Consider the following 17296-nt stretch of genomic DNA (forward strand, 5'->3'; position numbering starts at 1 on the left):
TCAGCAGCCGGTAATAACCTTCCATGGCTTCCATGGCGGATTTATGTAAATAAAAAAAAACAAATCTATAAAATTGCTAATCACTTTGACCATAGTTTATTTACGTTAACAGTTTATTTACGTTATACGTAAAAAAATATCACATGACGTTTTATGAGTTTGCACAGAGGGCAATTAGTTCCATTTTTTATTGTAAATGTTTATTTTATAGCTTATAGCATTCAATGATTTTTAATATAACTGAGAATCGAACTAGTAGCATAACAGAAACATTAAAATAAGCATTTATCTTCTTCTTAAGCCCATTTTCCTCCAAAAACATTGACGACCATTCGCATGATCTTTACTTTGTCCGCAGTGGATCTAAATAGTGTCTTGTTGATGACACACTACCAGTAATGCTCTTCGTCGTCTAGGATCACGTTTTTCTTCGATTTTTTCCAAGTTCTATGTTAGATTCTAACATAGATCATGAAGTTTAATATGATGAACAAATTAGAAGCCATCGAGATGTGATCATATCGTAGAATGCTCAGAATATCATGGGATTAATGCATTTCAAACAGATAAGCCTTAAACAGAGTAGATCAGCCGAAGGTGACTTGACAAAGATGAAAAAAAAGAGAGAACTTTGAATATCTGGGGCATATTATAATGAGAGCTACCCGATAATGGATACTGCAGTTTATACTCAACTGAAAGATCGAAGGAAAAAAGGAATTGATAGGAAGAAATATTCATGGCTCCGAAACCTTCGTCAATGGACCCGCTTATCAGCAGATCAACTATTACATGCCGTGCAAGATCGAGAATGATATCGGCAAATTGCCGTGGAAGCTACCAACACATAAAATTTGGGCACAGTACTCAAAGAAGAAATGACATATTATGTCATCAACATCATTCTCTTTGCCTTATCCCTATGCGGGGTCGGCTTCCCTAATTGCATTTCTCCATACAGTTCTATCTTGGGTCATATCAATATTAATCCCCTTTACCAACATATCTTTCCTAATCGTCTCCCCCCACGTCTTTTTGGTCTTCCTCTCTTATTTCTTCCAGGAATCTGCACATCAGCAATTCTTCGTATTGGGTGATTAGCGTCTCGACGTTGAATATGACCAAACCATCTCAACCTATGTTCTCTTATTTTAGCATTAATTGGTTAATTGGTGCCACACCTAGACTTCCCCTAATATACTCATTTTTAATTTTATCCTTTTTTGTCACTCCACTCATCCATCTAAGCATTTTCATTTCCGCCACATGCATTCGTTGTTCCTCTTTATTTTTCACTGCCCAACATTCAGTTCCGTATATTATAGCCGGTCTTATGGCTGTTTTATAGAATTTTCCCTTCAACTTCGTTGGAATTTTCCTGTCACACAGCATACCACTCGATTCCTTCCACTTCATCCATCCAGCCCTAATTCTACTGCATGCATCTCCATCTATTTCTCCATTACTCTGTAATACCGATCCCAGGTAATTAAAACTATTGTTTTTACAATCAGTTCACCATCCAAAGATACGCATTTATTTGTAGTAACTCCATCTTTAAATGAACACTCCAAATACTCTGTTTTTGTCCTACTAAGTTTTAAACCTTTTTCCTCCAGAGCTTGTCTCCACTGTTCCAATTTTTGTTTTAAGTCTCTTTCACTAATTCCTACTAATACGACATCATCAGCATACATTAAGCACCATGGAATGTTACCCTGTAGTTTCGCTGTTATCTAGTCCAAAACTACTGAGAATAAATACGGACTAAGCACCGAGCCTTGGTGCAATCCTACTTTCACATGAAATTTATGAGTCTCTCCCACAGCTGTCCTAACACTAGTCGTTACTCCCTCATATATATCCCTCACAATCTTTACATATTCACCAGGGACTCCTTTCTTATTGAGTGCCCACCACAGAATCTCTCGATTAACTTTATCATATGCTTTCTCAAGATCAATGGATACCATATGAGCGTTTGTTTCTTTACTCCTGTATTTTTCCATCAACTGCCTTATAATGAAAATTGCATCTGTTGTTGACCTGCCCTGCATAAAGCCAAATTGATTCTCGGATATTTCGGTCTCTTCACTTATCCGTCTATTAATTACTCTTTCCCATATTTTTATGGTGTGGCTAAGCAGTTTTATAGCCCTGTAGTTTTTACATTGTTGTATATCTCCCTTGTTTTTATAGACAGGTACTAGTATACCGCTTCTCGATTCGTCTGGCATTTGTCCAACTTCCATAATTCTATTAAATAAACCTACTAGCCACCTTGTTCCTGTCTCTCCCAATGCTCTCCATACTTCCCCAGGAATATCATCTGGTCCTACGGCTTTTCCTTTCTTTATTTTTCGAAGCGCTTGAGCCACTTCCACGTTTGTTATTTTGGTGACCATTGCTGCTACTGTCTCCGTTGACTTTACTGGCTACAGTATAAATAGGGACAGTAGCGACATGGCGACCGCGCAATGTTGGCCGTCGCTTTTGCCCCACTCTCGCATTGCTAGTCGCATAGAAACGTACGGCTTTTAACAGGGAAAACCCGCATCCACCACTGGTGAATTACCAATTGCGTACTGCCGTTGTGATCAAAGTGCCGAAGTGGAAGTGGTTTTACTGTCCCTCTTTATACTGTGCTATTGTGTCAAATTCTTCATTTAATAAACTGTCAAAGTACTTTCTCCATCTTTTTTGACATCCTTTTCGTGAACTAGTATTTTATTATTTTCATCTCGGATACATCTAATCTGATTAAAATCTTTTGCTTTCTGTGCTCTCTGTTTGGCTATTTTATATATCTTCGTTTCGCCTTCCCTGGTATCAAGTTGGTCGTATAGGTTTGAATACGCTTTTGCTTTGGCTTTGGCTTTTGCTACTGCTATTTTTGCTTTCTTTTTCGCGACCATATTGTTGTGAAGACCTGTGTCGTATCTGGTTTCTTGCCACTTTTTTTATATCATTTTCCCTTCTCTTTTATTTTCCCTTGTACTTCGTTTGACCACCACCAAGTCTGTTTATCCTCAAACGTTTTTCCTGACGTTTTCCCAAGTATTTCATGTATGACATATGTAGTAATTCATAGTTAAGATTTATTAACACTCAAATTCTCGCGTTTTTGTAATATTCAGAAACTGTCTTCCGAGACGCTGTAAAACTGCTTCATTTATTACTCTGTCCCTGCACATATCTTGCTATCATCCATATGTATCAAGATAAGTACGCCTACGTCTCGAAAGCCTTAATTCTCCACATTTTCAAGTGAGAGTCCGTGCTTCTATTCCATATGTCAGATTTCTGAATAAATAATAACGTAATTACTGATATTTTAAGGGTACTGTAAGCGCTCTGTGGGTTAATTCATCATCTTAAATAATAGTGGAGCTTGTTTTATCCTGCTTTTCATATCTTGAGATTAGTCCAGAGTTCACTTACCTAACAACCCAAATATTTGTTGTTCTGAAGCTATTTCGTTGTGGCATTTTTATAATAAGTCAAAACGGTAAACAGGTGTATGTTTTCAAAAAACTTTTGATAGTGTGTAAAAAATATTTTATTATCAGCTAAGTACTTTCGACACATAACGTGCCATCATCAGAGCTTCCTAAAAGGACATATTTAAGATAAGATTTTTTTATATAAAAAATAAGTGAAAAACTTACGTCCTCTTATAAAACCTTCATAGAAGAGCAATTGCTAAACGACACAATAAAAAACATGTATACTGGGCAAAAGCCACAGATATAGGGTATAATAACCCTTTAAAGTGAATAAAAACACATCTAAATTCTTTTATTAATTAATAAGACAACATGGCTGAGTCAAATCATTTTGAGCCCACGTGAACAGCAGATCAGCTGAGGAAGACTGTCATTTATTAAAATGATAAAGAAGGAACTACAATCTTATGCGACCTCTATGTTCATAATAATTAAAAATTGAAAATGACTAAAAAGCCATGTATAGGTTTAATGAAATTAAAGTAAAATTAAGTTAACTTTAATTTCATTTAACCTATACATGGCTTTTTAGTCATTTTCAATTTTTAATTAATATTTATGAACATAGAGGTCGCATAAGATTGTAGTTCCTTCTTTATCATTTTAACAAATGACAGTCTTCCTCAGCTGATCTGCTGTTCACGTGGGCTCAAAATGGTTTGACTCAGCCATGTTGTCTTATTAATTAATAAAAGAATTTAGATGTGATTTTATTCACTTTAAAAGGTTATTATACCCTATATCTATGGCTTTTACCCAGTATACATGTTTTTTATTGTGTCGTTTAGCAAATGCTCTTCTATGAAGGTTTTATAAGAGGACGTAAGTTTTTCACTTATTTTTATATAAAAATATCTTATCTAAAATATGTCGTTTTAGGAAGCTCTGATGACGACACGTTATGTGTCGAAAGTACTTAGCTGATAATAAAATATTTTTTACACACTATCAAAAGTTTTTTGAAAACATACACCTGTTTGCCGTTTTGACCTATTTAGAAGTGTGTACAAGTCTTGCAGTCTTTTCCAATTTTTATAATAAACTATTTTTAATCGGAATAAGCCACAATTTTACCAAAAAAAATGATTTTATTAACGTTTCGAAGCCCAAATCGGGTTTGTTGGCAAAATACAAAATACAGTCAAACCCGCTTATTTACCTCTTAAAGGAATATCCCAGTTTAAGGAATAAATCTGAGCTCCCGAAACGTTTCTACTAGCGACCAATGATCGGTTATTAGAATATATAGGTTATAGGAATAGTTTTGATTGGCACGAAGGCTATTCCAATAAGCGGGTTCGACTGTAATACTAAAATAAACAAAAATGTTGTTGCTAAGTAAAAAATTCTTCTAATAATTTATTTAATCTGACTCATTTATATTGGCAACTCAGACGTATATTATACATTTTAAAGTAGAAGACTTTAAAATGATATCGCCAATATTTATGAGTTGCGTTCCTGGGACGACTTTACTAAAAATAGTTCATTCGATTACATGAAATCAATCCCAACTCAAGAATATCCGTCACAAAAAAGTCATAGCATGTGATCTGTCTTTAAAAAGACAACCAAATGCAACGATGGCGGTAAAATTCTCGCGTTAGAGATTCCATAGTAAATCACGAGGGAAAACCAGGAAAAAATCTCGTGATACTATCCCGACATCGTAAGTATTTAGTGTTACATTTAATTTACCTTCAAAAAACTAATACCAAATTCTGATTTTAATATGTTTAAATTATAAATAATATTAATAATACATAGATATACATTAAGTAATACTAAAATATAAAATTTATACTAACTAATAATAACACGATTAGTAAGTCAATAACATATCGAGTTAGTACAAATTTTATATTTTAGTATTACTTATTGTATATCTATGTATTATTAATATTATTTATAACTTAAACATATTAAAGTCAGAATTTGGTATTAGTTTTTTGAAGGTAAATTAAATGTAAAACTAAATACTTACGATGTCGGGATAGTATCACGAGGTTTTTCCTGTTTTTCCCTCGTGATTTACTATGGAATCTCTAACGCGAGAATGTTACTGTCATCGTTGCATTTGGTTATCTTTTTAAAGACAGATCACATGCTATGATTTTTTTGTGACGGATATTCTTGAGTTGGGATTGATTTCATGTAATCGAATGAACTATCTTTTAGTAAAGTCGTCCCAGGAAAGCAACTCATAATATTTAATATTGGCGATATCATTTTAAAGTCTTCTACTTTAAAATGTATAATAAACGTCTGAATTGCCAATATAAATGAGTCAGATTAAATAAATTATTAGAAGAATTTTTTTACTTAGCAACAACATTTTTGTTTATATTAGTAGTATTTTGTATTTTGACAACGAAACCCGATTTCGGCTTCGAAACGTTAATAAAATCATTTTTTTGGTAAAATTGTGGCTTATTCCCACCAAATATTTGTATAATACTTCTCTTTCCATTATTCGATCTCCATCTATTTAGTTTTTTTTGTATTACAAATGGGAAAGAACTGAAAATGTAAGGATTGGAGGGAGCAACTAACATAAGATTTGCAGATGATCGCAATCATGGCAGAGATTATAGACGACTTACAAGACGATTCCTTCTAGGAATCATTAGAGAAAGAAAATCGGAGAAAGAGAGAGAAAATCAGACAAATACCACCTTTAGTCCAGACAAATTGCTATATTTTTTACCACCAAAGATGAGAAATTTTAACCAAATAATATTTCAAACCTAATGTGCAGAATAATTATTTTGAATTCGGTCCTGCTAATGATCTTGCTTGTTTTTCCCTTAAAAGTAGAAAAAAACTTAATTTAGTATAAAGGGTGATTGATTAGTGGGGTAAAGATCAATAGATCCGCTATAGTAATAGATAGCAATAAAAGTTAATAACAAACACTTTAGCCAACTTTAAGCTTCACATTACAAAATTAGTTAGAATGTTACATGTTGTTCGATAACACAGTGGCAGACCAAACTTATGTTTTTTTAAATAGAACACCCTATATTTTATTTTATATTCGAAATCCTGTTAACTACTCCAACAGAAAAATATAAAGGTTTGTTATGTTATATAGGGCTTTTACAAAGTTATAACCAATTTTGTAAGAAAATCGTAACAAGTTCAACTCCCTGTATAAATAAAAACAAGCACAAGAGCAATAGTTTATTAATGCCATATTTTTTTATTTGTTGTCAACATTTTCAAGAATTATTGACTTTGCTAATTTTTTTATATCAAATACAGAGTGAGTCAAAACGCAAGTATATTATTTTCTCAGTAATGTTAAATGGAACACCCTGTATTGTATATCATTATTCAAAAGTAACATTACCGTACTTTAATTTTTATATAACATTCCCTATATCCAAATTTATTAGTTTTCGAGATATTTTCATTTTTCTGAGCAAATTATTTTAGGTATCTAAAATGTACCTAAATTTTAAGTAATCCGTGACCGAATTGACAATTGACGATTACTGATTAAAAATTTGGTAATCAATGTAACAATGTAGCAAATAAAAAAATAAAAATAATTTATTAGTAATACATTTTACAAAAAAAAAACACAACCACAACATGCAAAATTTTTAAAACGATTAAAAACTATGTACTTTCTTATGTAAATCTAAAAAATAAAGAAAGAAAATTAGTAATAAATTTTACACAAAAAACATACAAACACAAAATTCAACATTTTGTGAAGACAATTAAACACTACTTTTGTATCTAAATGTAACAATGTAACAAATAAAGAACGAAAAATAATTTTTCCACCTACCTCTACCGAAAGTATACTTTTCCGGACCTGATTGTAGGGAGCAAAGTTGTACTTTTCCTCCCTAGGGAGGAAAATATTTTTCCTCCCTAGGGAGGAAAAGTAAAAGTGACGTCATGGTATTTCATTTATGAAATGTAACTTATTGACGCCCTGTACAATATCTATTTTCTATTACGTCAGTTTCTATACATTTTAACGTTTATTTATAAAACACTCTGTATTTTGCAGAATGGTAAAAAACAGTAAATTGTTATTTTGATTTAACAATGTTTACATTATTAATTTGACTTATATTTGACAGTTGACAGTTATATTGTACGTACTTGTTAGTTTTAGTTCTAATAAATTTTGTTGGTTAGTTACATAAATAAATTAAGTAAAAATGAAAACATGACTTGTTATTTGAGGAAGGTGGAAAAACCATATGTATAACATGGGAGTAAAGTGCCTTTTCCTCCCTTGAATGATTACTGCCCTCCGCTACGCGTCGGGCAGTAAACTTCATTCTCGGGAGGAAAAGTAGCACTTTCCTCCCTTGTTATACAAATAGCTATTTCCACCTAATTCTACCGAAAGTATACTTTTCCGGACCTGATTGTAGGGAGCAAAGTTATACTTTTCCTCCCTAGGGAGGAAAAGTAAAAGTGACGTCATGGTACTTCATTCATGAAATATAACTTATTGACGCCCTGTACAATATCTATTTTCTATTACGTAAGTATCTATACATTTTAACGTTTATTTATAAAACACCCTGTATCTTGCAAAATAATAAAGAAACAGTAAATTGTTATTTTGATTTAACAATGTTTACATTAATAATTTGACTTATATTTGACAGTTGACAGTTATATTGTACCTACTTGTTAGTTTTAGTTTTAATAAATTTTGTTGGTTAGTTACATAAATAAATTAAGTAAAAATGAAAAATGACTTGTTATTGATTTGAGGAAGGTGAAAAAACCATATGTATAACATGGGAGTAAAGTGCCTTTTCCTCCTTGAATGATTACTCTAAACTTCATTCTCGGGAGGAAAAGTAGCACTTTCCTCCCTTGTTATACAAATAGCTATATCAGTAATATATTTTGCAAAAAAAGGATGTTTGAAAAAAATAGAAGCTACTTTTAATAAAATATTTTTAATATTTAATTACATAAGGTGTTCAAAATTACCTCTTAACACATTTATGCACGCCTAAAAACGATCATTGAATGAGCTACTATACGAAGCATTTTGTAAATTAACACATCGAAATACACTTTGTATTCTATTTTTCATCTCATTCCTTGTTGTTGGAAGTATTTTATAAACTTCATTATTAAGAGCAAACAGTAGCGATCAACAGGTAGCAACAAGCGCGTTCAAAGATTGCGGCTCTAATTTTGAATATTTTGTTGACATATTTAGCACACTTAGGGGTGTATTCTGTAACACTTCCGTTAAATTTTAGTGGCCTCTAAAATTTTAGCGCCCGCTAAAAATATTTTGGTATTCTGTAAATTATACATCCGTTAAAATCATAACCTAAACCGTTAAAACTCCCTCTAAATAAAAATATTTTAGAGGATGTCAAAACGTACCCGCTAAATTTTTATCAGTCCGTTAAATGTGGTTTGATTATTTTTGTTGGGTTATGTTTGTATGAATAGTACTTTGTTATTCTTGTATTATACTGGAGATAAATATTTAAAAATGGAAAATGGCTTTTTATAATGTATTTGGTGAAGAAGTACTTAATAATAAATAATAATGAAAGGTAAGTCTCATTTTTACTTTACAATTGACACATTACACCTATAAGTAACAAAATTCAAATGTTTGTTTCTTTTTGTAGAGCTGATTTCAGATTACAACATAAACACAAAGTAAATAATTGACCTGAAAGTAAATAACTACAATTACCATTTCAAAGGAAGTAGGTAATACCTACCTAAGTACCTAGAAATGTTATTGAAAAAGTGTTGGAAGTCAAAGATGTTTGTCAAAGCAATTAAATCCTATTAATGCAGGTAAAATTATTTTTAAAGTTATTGTGGAACATTACAAAACGTACCAAATGATTACAAAGGTAAAGTTTCAGAAGGTTTATAACCAGATGCAGATTAATAAGATGACCTTAATGTTATTGAAAATAGACCATTTGACCAAAATTAGTGTCGAAGGGGAGAAGAAAAAATAAGATATGCATTTTTTCAGCAATATTTTAATGTATAACTTTATAAATAAAAATGTTTAATTGGAAAATATGAGTTTTACTAAAAAATAATTAAATATAATAAGTATTATTTTCTAGGAAACTGTCATTTTCTTCTTCTTCTTAAGGTTTTTGGCCTCTAACAGTCAGTTTTCGGTCAATTTCTAGGTTAAAAGTAGTTCAAAACGATCAACGTGCGACGTTGCCGTATTTGTTCCAAAACCTTTTAGAGGATTCCTCTAAAATAATATTATTTTAGCGGTCCTCTATAATATATGTTTACAGAATGACAATCTAACCGAAAAGTTTTAGAGGACCGTTAAAAGTTAAATTTTAGAGGCCTCTTAAATTTAACGGAAATGTTACAGAATACACCCCTTATTCGTAATATAATAAAGAATGGCGGTACAGAGGGATCCCGATTTCAGGGATATGTTAGTATGTGGAAATTACTCTATAACTAAATAAAATATTGAAAAAAGGAGCCTGTACCGCCATTAAAAAAGACAAAAAAAAACACTTTCTTCAAATAAACTTTCTTATCCCGTGCCTAGATTTTGCGTCACATTGGAACTACTAAAAATCGATTTTTTTATAAAAAGAAATCAAACGTCACTTACTTGACAACATTTTGCGCCTATGATGTGTACAAATATTTATTGTTTTTGATAGTATAAACGTCACTGTCAGTGTCGAATTACCGACGCACTGTTGCCTCACTTTTGAAAGTTCGCAGAACTTTCGCAATCTTGGACCGCGTTTATTGGTACCTGTTGATCGCTACTGTGTGCTCTTAACGTAACCCCAAAAAAATCACTCTAGTTTATTAAATTTGGTGATTTGGGTGGCCACGCAACTGGTCCTTTGAAAAATGAAAATATCTGAGAGTCTCAGAAAATGCTGAGAAAATAGGCTGAGAGGCAAAATTATTGAGAGGCTCATAAAAACCCGACTTATGTCCTTTCTCTTTGATAACAATATTTTATCACAAAATCAGTTCGGCTTCTTAACTAATAAATGTACAACTGATGCCATGTTTTCTGTACTTCACCAGGTTTACCAAGCACTAAACAGTAATCTTTATACTGCCACTGTTTCCTGTGACTATTCCAAAGCTTTTGATTGTGTAAATCACAACATTTTGATTAAAAAACTTAATTACTATGGAATTCGAGGTATTTCTTTGAATTGGTTCAAATCTTACTGAGATAATAGGAAACAATTGGTTAGAGCAAATGATACTGACTCTAGTCTCAAAAACATTATATGTGGAGTACCACAAGGTTCAGTATTGGGTCCTCTACTTTTCCTTATCTTTACAAATGACATCACTAATTTAAAAATCGATGGAAAAATTTTTCTTTTTGCTGATGATACCAGTATCACTTGGAGCAACTCAACTACTGCAAACTCTTCATGCAACTATAACTTCTGATCTTCTTACGATAAAAACCTGGTTTGACTCTAATTTACTCTCATTTAACGTAGATAAAACGGTAGCATTATCATATAAAAGTGCTCTTCAACCCCTGCTTGTGAATAGCAGCCAGATCTCTACCGTTGATTCTGTAAAATTTCTTGGTATCCTTTTAGACAGCAACCTCAAATGGTCCCTTCATATCGATTTGTTAAGTAAGAAACTCGCCTCGGCCTGCTATGCCATAAGATCTGTTTCGAAGGAACTCAATTTAGCATCTTCTAAAATAACATATTTTTCTTTATTCGAGTCTCATCTTCGATATGGTCTTCCTTTTTGGGGGTCTAGTACAGCTGCCCAATTTGATGTTATTTTCAAATTACAAAAAAGAGCAATAAGATATCTGTTTGGCCTTAGAAGAACAAACCATTGCAGCAGTTACTTTAATGATCACGAAATTTTAATCCTTCCATCTTTGTATATTTTAGAAACTGTTTGCTTAATTCGTAAACACATGCATGTCTTTCCAGCAAGGCCTCATCATGACTACTCCACCAGAAATTCAACTTTTGATGTCTATTTACCGATCCCGTCTTCTGAGTTAGTAAAGAAATCTATACTATATTCCGCCAAAAAACTATACAGCCATCTCCCTTTACAACTCAAATCTGCAACATCCTTTCTCAAGTTCCGTAAAATGACAAAAGCTCATTTATCTAAAAGACCATATTATTCAGTAGAAGAGTTTCTTAATGACTAACTAAGAAATCACAGTAATGTACAAGTAACTAAAGTGTATTTATCTATATTTGGGTGTCACATACAGCAGCTTAAACTTATTAGTTCCTTTGTTTGTGTTTTATTATATTTTATGTTGTATGTTCAATTTTGCAATTTATAGTAATTTTGCAATATATTGGTTTGTGTTTGTGTACTTCACTTTTTTAACTTGTTTATATTTTTTTTATTGACGATTTATCTAATTTTATAAAATTGTATTTGTTATTGTTATGTATATCTTTTTCGTGAATCTATGTTAAACTTTGTCCATAAAATTGTATAATTTTCAGTGACAATAAAGCATATTTCTATTCTATTCTATTCTATCTCGAAAACTAATAAATTTAGACATAGCGAATGTTATCTTAAAATTAAAGTACGGTAATGGTACTTTTCACTAATGATATAAAATACAAGGTGTTCCATTTAAAATTACTGAGAAAATAATGTACTTGCGTTTTGACTCACCCTGTATTTGACATAAAGAAAATTAGCAATATCAATCATTCTTGAAAATTTTGACGATACGTAAAAAAATATGGCATTAATAAACCATTACTGTTTTGCTTATTTTTATTTATACAGGGAGTTGAACTTGTTACGATTTTCATATAAATTTGTTTATAACTTTGTAAATACCCTATAAAACATAACACACCTTTATATATTTTTGACAAAGAAGTTAACAGAATTTCGAATTTAAAATAAAATATAGGGTGTTCCATTTAGAAAACCAAAAGTTTGGTCTGCCACTGTGTTATCGAACATCCTGTAACATTCTAACTAATTTTGTAATGTGAAGCTCAAAGGTGGCTAAAATTTTTGTTATCAACTTTTATTGCTATCCATTACTATAGCGGATCTATTTTGCTTTACCCCACTAATCAATCACCCGTATTTATATCGTTTAATAATTTTAACTGTACTAATATACAAGTGTTTCCTTTACATTTTAAAATGACCACTTCATAATGAATAATGCAATGGATAAATACCAGTAAGTGCTTATCGTAAAAGCGGCTACTCGAATGTCTTAAACATGAGGGTACATAAATATATACTAGGGTGGGCCGAAAAAAATTTTTATTTTTTTTAAGTTGTAATACAGCGGAAAACTTGCGAATTATAATTAGAAACAAAATTAAAAAAAAATTCAAAATCGGTTAATATCTTCCGGTCCCGCATTAGCCTTAAAGTTTGACTATTTTTTAAAAAAACTTCATTTCTCTTATTTTGTGGAAAAAATTTTTTTATATTTATTTTTTAACGTAATAGTTATTTATGCGTTGAGATAGACCCTAAGAACATTGTGTTTTAATTTGATTGTGATTACTGGATATCTTCCGGTCCCGCATAAGCTTTAAAATATGCCGAAATATTGAAATTTCAACATTTTTTCGTATTTTTGGAATTTGATGTTGTTCTGATTTCCTTGTGGCATTTTTATAATTACGTATTTTTTTATGGGAAATAAGCCACAATTTTACTAAAAAATGAATTTATTAACGTTTCGAAGCCCAAATCGGGTTTCGTTGTCAAAATACAAAATACTATTGATATATTGATATATTTACCAATAGTATTTTGTATTTTGACAACGAAACCCGATTTGGGCTTCGAAACGTTAATAAATTCATTTTTTAGTAAAATTGTGGCTTATTTCCCATAAAAAAATACGTAATTGGAATTTGATAATTAATTGTTTTTTAAAAGTAATAGTAATCGTTTATATTCACACAAACCTATTGTAGGGAATTTAGGGGTTGAAAACTGGGATAATTCGAAGAATTGAATTATATTTAAGGAGGCCCGTCCAATGGGCAATTTGCCTGCTCCACTTTAATGAGCTGCCGTTCCGGCACCTCTTTGAACATCTAGATGGCAAAACAACCGGGCCTAGTACTTCAAGAGGACCAATCGGTGAAAAACTTGTTGCCTGTCAAAAACTGCCGGTAATTAACTTCCAGTCTATAGATTGTCAGATACAGGAGGTAGACAGAAAGGTTCTCAGCAAGGATCAACAGTACCTACTTGATATCTCCACTGCGATAAAATCTGAGACATGTAAAGGGGATTTATCTGTACGAGATCCCGGACACTTATCACACTCGAGGCGGTTGACCAAAGCAAATAGAACTTTGCGACTTTACATAAGTGAAGAAACCCCTCACCTGAACTTCAAGAGCTATTGTTTATCTTGAAATCGTATATGCCAATGTGGTTTGCTATCCGAAAAGCAAAAACTTTACAGATGGTCCAAAGCTTGTTTACCAAGTAATTGAATCAACGAGATATTTGCTCGAGCGTTTGCTTGCTGTTATAAACCGAGTGATTGAGCGAAATGGTTATTTTTCCCACCCCGAAAATTTGATGTTGGCAATTATTGAGGACGACAATAAACTGATAAGACAGCTCGGACTTCGTCGAATTCTAAAGGCAAGGCAAATAGATTCAAAAAGGAAGAAAGTACGGACATTCACACCGCCGAAAATCAACTTTGATGCTCAAGAGTACTCAGATATTGTCAACTGGATGAACTGCGACTTATCTTCTCCCCCACTGTTGGCCAAGGTCAGTGATGAAGAGATAAAATCGTACATCAACAGTGACTCCATCCTTAACTGGAACATTAATTACAAGAAATTCCCAGTTCACACACAGGCAGTTGAGCGTTGTGTGAAACTAGTGACAGAAGCTTCGGGCAAAGTTTGTGGCGCCGAAGCTAGAGACGGATTTATCAGAAGTACTCTATTGTCGCGATCAGCCATGCCAGATTTCGCCAGTAAATCAGATTTCAAAGTACCTTCTTCAGCTACAAAATAGAGGCAATAATGCAGACAATTAACTAATAATTGTATATTGTACTTTTTTTATAATAATACAGATATAAGTCGAAAGGTTCTATGCTCGTTGGTATTTATAATCCCTATCATGTCAATCAGTCATAACTAAAGAAATTCTGCTTTTATAATTAGGCTTATTTAGCAAACAGAAATGTTTTTTAAAAAAATATCGTAACTTGAACGATTTAAAACTAATTAAACATAAGAAAAAAAAATTCGTAAAAACTGTAAATTTCCAATATTTTGGCATATTTTGGAGCTTATGCGGGACCGGAAGATATCCAGTAATCACAATCAAATTAAAACACAATGTTCTTAGGGTCTATCTCAACGCATAAATAACTATTACGTTAAAAAATAAATATAAAAAAAAAATTTCACAAAATAAGAAAAATTAAGTTTTTTTTTAAATAGTCAAACTTTAAGGCTAATGCGCGACCGGAAGATATTAACCGATTTTGAAAATTTTTTTTTATTTTGTTTCTAATTATAATTCGCAAGTTTTCCGCGGTATTACAACTTAAGAAAAAATAAAAAAAAATTTCGGCCTACCCTAATATATACCTACACCAAACATTTATATCGCCACTTTTTTGGACGGTAATAGAAATGTGGAGGCAAGTTTACTATTTTGCATTTATTTTGGCATATAAAATAAACCCAAGTTCGGCCATGATCAAGTATTTCGGACACAAAGATAAACATCCACTACCTGAAGTCTGTCGAAAGATATTTACAAATAACTGTATTTTAAGTAGCTGTTAAAATTGTTTAAAACATGACTTTCAATAAATAAAAATTGTTGCTATTATTATAATGTTTTGTTAACTTTTCAACTTACATTATGTAGAGCTTCTGACGCAATCAAAACTAATACATATTTATATATTTTTAAAACCAATATATTATTTAGGAAGGAATGTGATAGCGGACTTAATGTGAAAGAAAAATTTTAAAAATATTTAGATTATTCATGTAAATTAGACAGGCATGGATCACAAAATTAACAGGTCTCACTATATCTGCGGAACAATTCAAAGAGCAATAGACACTAAAAAACGAAACCATACGATGCAAAAGCCTATAAAAAAATAGCCTTCGGATTTTTCTTTATGTACCATGTTCTTCTAGAATGTTGGTTGCCGCTATCTTAATTTTATTCACTGCTATCCTAAATAGCATGCTTGTATCAACACCATACCAATCTCTGGACTGCGTTTGCCTGCTATTTTTCCTTGCATAATATTTTTTATGCACGACCTCGGGTAAAGTCCATATTATGTATACATTTGGCGGGTGTAAAGTGCCACTTTAGCTCCCGTGGGCTTCTTTATCGCCAGTTGGACGGTAATGTTAGATGTATCGTATATTTTCTTAGATTTAGCGGGTAGTGAACTTAATTTTTCCACCTACCTCTTCCGAAAGTATACTTTTCCGGACCTGATTGTAGGGAGCAAAGTTGTACTTTTCCTCCCTAGGGAGGAAAATATTTTTCCTCCCTAGGGAGGAAAAGTAAAAGTGACGTCATGGTATTTCATTCATGAAATATAACTTATTGACGCCCTGTACAATATCTATTTTCTATTACGTAAGTATTTATATATTTTAACGTTTATTTAAAAACACTCTGTATTTTGCAGAATGGTAAAAAACAGTAAATTGTTATTCTGATTTAACAATGTTTACATTAATAATTTGATTTATATTTGACAGTTGACAGTTATATTGTACCTACGTGTTAGTTTTAGTTCTAATATATTTTGTTGGTTAGTTACATAAATAAATTAAGTAAAAATGAAAAAATGACTTGTTATTTGAGGAAGGTGGAAAAACCATATGTATAGCATGGGAGTAAAGTGCCTTTTCCTCCCTTGAATGATTACTGCCCTCCGCTACGCGTCGGGCAGTAAACTTCATTCTCGGGAGGAAAAGTAGCACTTTCCTCCCTTGTTACACAAATAGCTATTGCATGTTCTGCTGCTTTAAAAATTTCCGGTGGTATTCCAGAAAATGTTTCATCGTCACTAGTTTCCATTATAAAAGAACTTCTTATACGCCAGTCAATGGGAGCAAAAATAGGATATTATCTTCGAATTCTATCCTACTGCATGGATTTTAATGAAATTTCGGGAATAGCCTCTACTTATCTCCTAATTTAAAGTCTACCCTATGTTGATGTGTGCTTTTATCTTGGGGGTGGTTCCCACCCCTTCTCGGAGGTAGAAAATTTCTTGGTTGAAATAACCACGGAGAAGAATAAAGAACTTAATTGTAAGTAAAAATTGTTCTATAATGTTTTTTCGAAAACTTAATATTTTTTGAGTTATTCGTGGTTGAAAATTGGCAATTTTCATTGAAACATAACACCTTTTCGAACGGTTTTTTGCAAATATCTTAAAAACTATGCATATAACTAAAAAAACTATATAAAACATTTTTGTATCTTATAAAAAACCAAAGAGACTAGCTCCTTCATAAATCTTCTAGTTATAATATAAAAAGAGATATGGCAGGTGAAAATAGTTTGTTTGATATTGTTGTATATTAACTTGAAATAACACACAAATGGTCGATTTTAGGTGTATAATGTTACCAACACCTTTTGTAGTGCTTAAAAAGATCTTTAAAATGAGCAATATTAAAGGTACACTTCATTCAAACTAAGCGAGATATGCTGCAAAGGAATTGATGATGAATGTATTTTAAGAAAGAATGATAACTGTATTTAACCTCTCATCCACCAGAATTTTAATG

At 32.0% G+C, this 17296-nt stretch overlaps 1 protein-coding gene and 1 long non-coding RNA gene across 2 annotated transcripts in view; both read left to right on the forward strand.

Annotated features, from left to right (window-relative positions):
• Positions 1-17296, forward strand: part of LOC114325852 (endothelial lipase-like) — a 30629-nt gene that overhangs the window by 2520 nt on the left and 10813 nt on the right. The window lies entirely within an intron of this gene.
• Positions 8758-9552, forward strand: LOC114325853 (uncharacterized). The gene is made up of 2 exons (XR_003651744.2): positions 8758-9064; positions 9143-9552. It is a non-coding gene; the product is annotated as an uncharacterized LOC114325853 (long non-coding RNA).

The sequence above is a fragment of the Diabrotica virgifera genome, chromosome 3 (genome assembly GCF_917563875.1).
Source record: "Diabrotica virgifera virgifera chromosome 3, PGI_DIABVI_V3a".
Lineage (NCBI taxonomy): Eukaryota > Metazoa > Arthropoda > Insecta > Coleoptera > Chrysomelidae > Diabrotica > Diabrotica virgifera.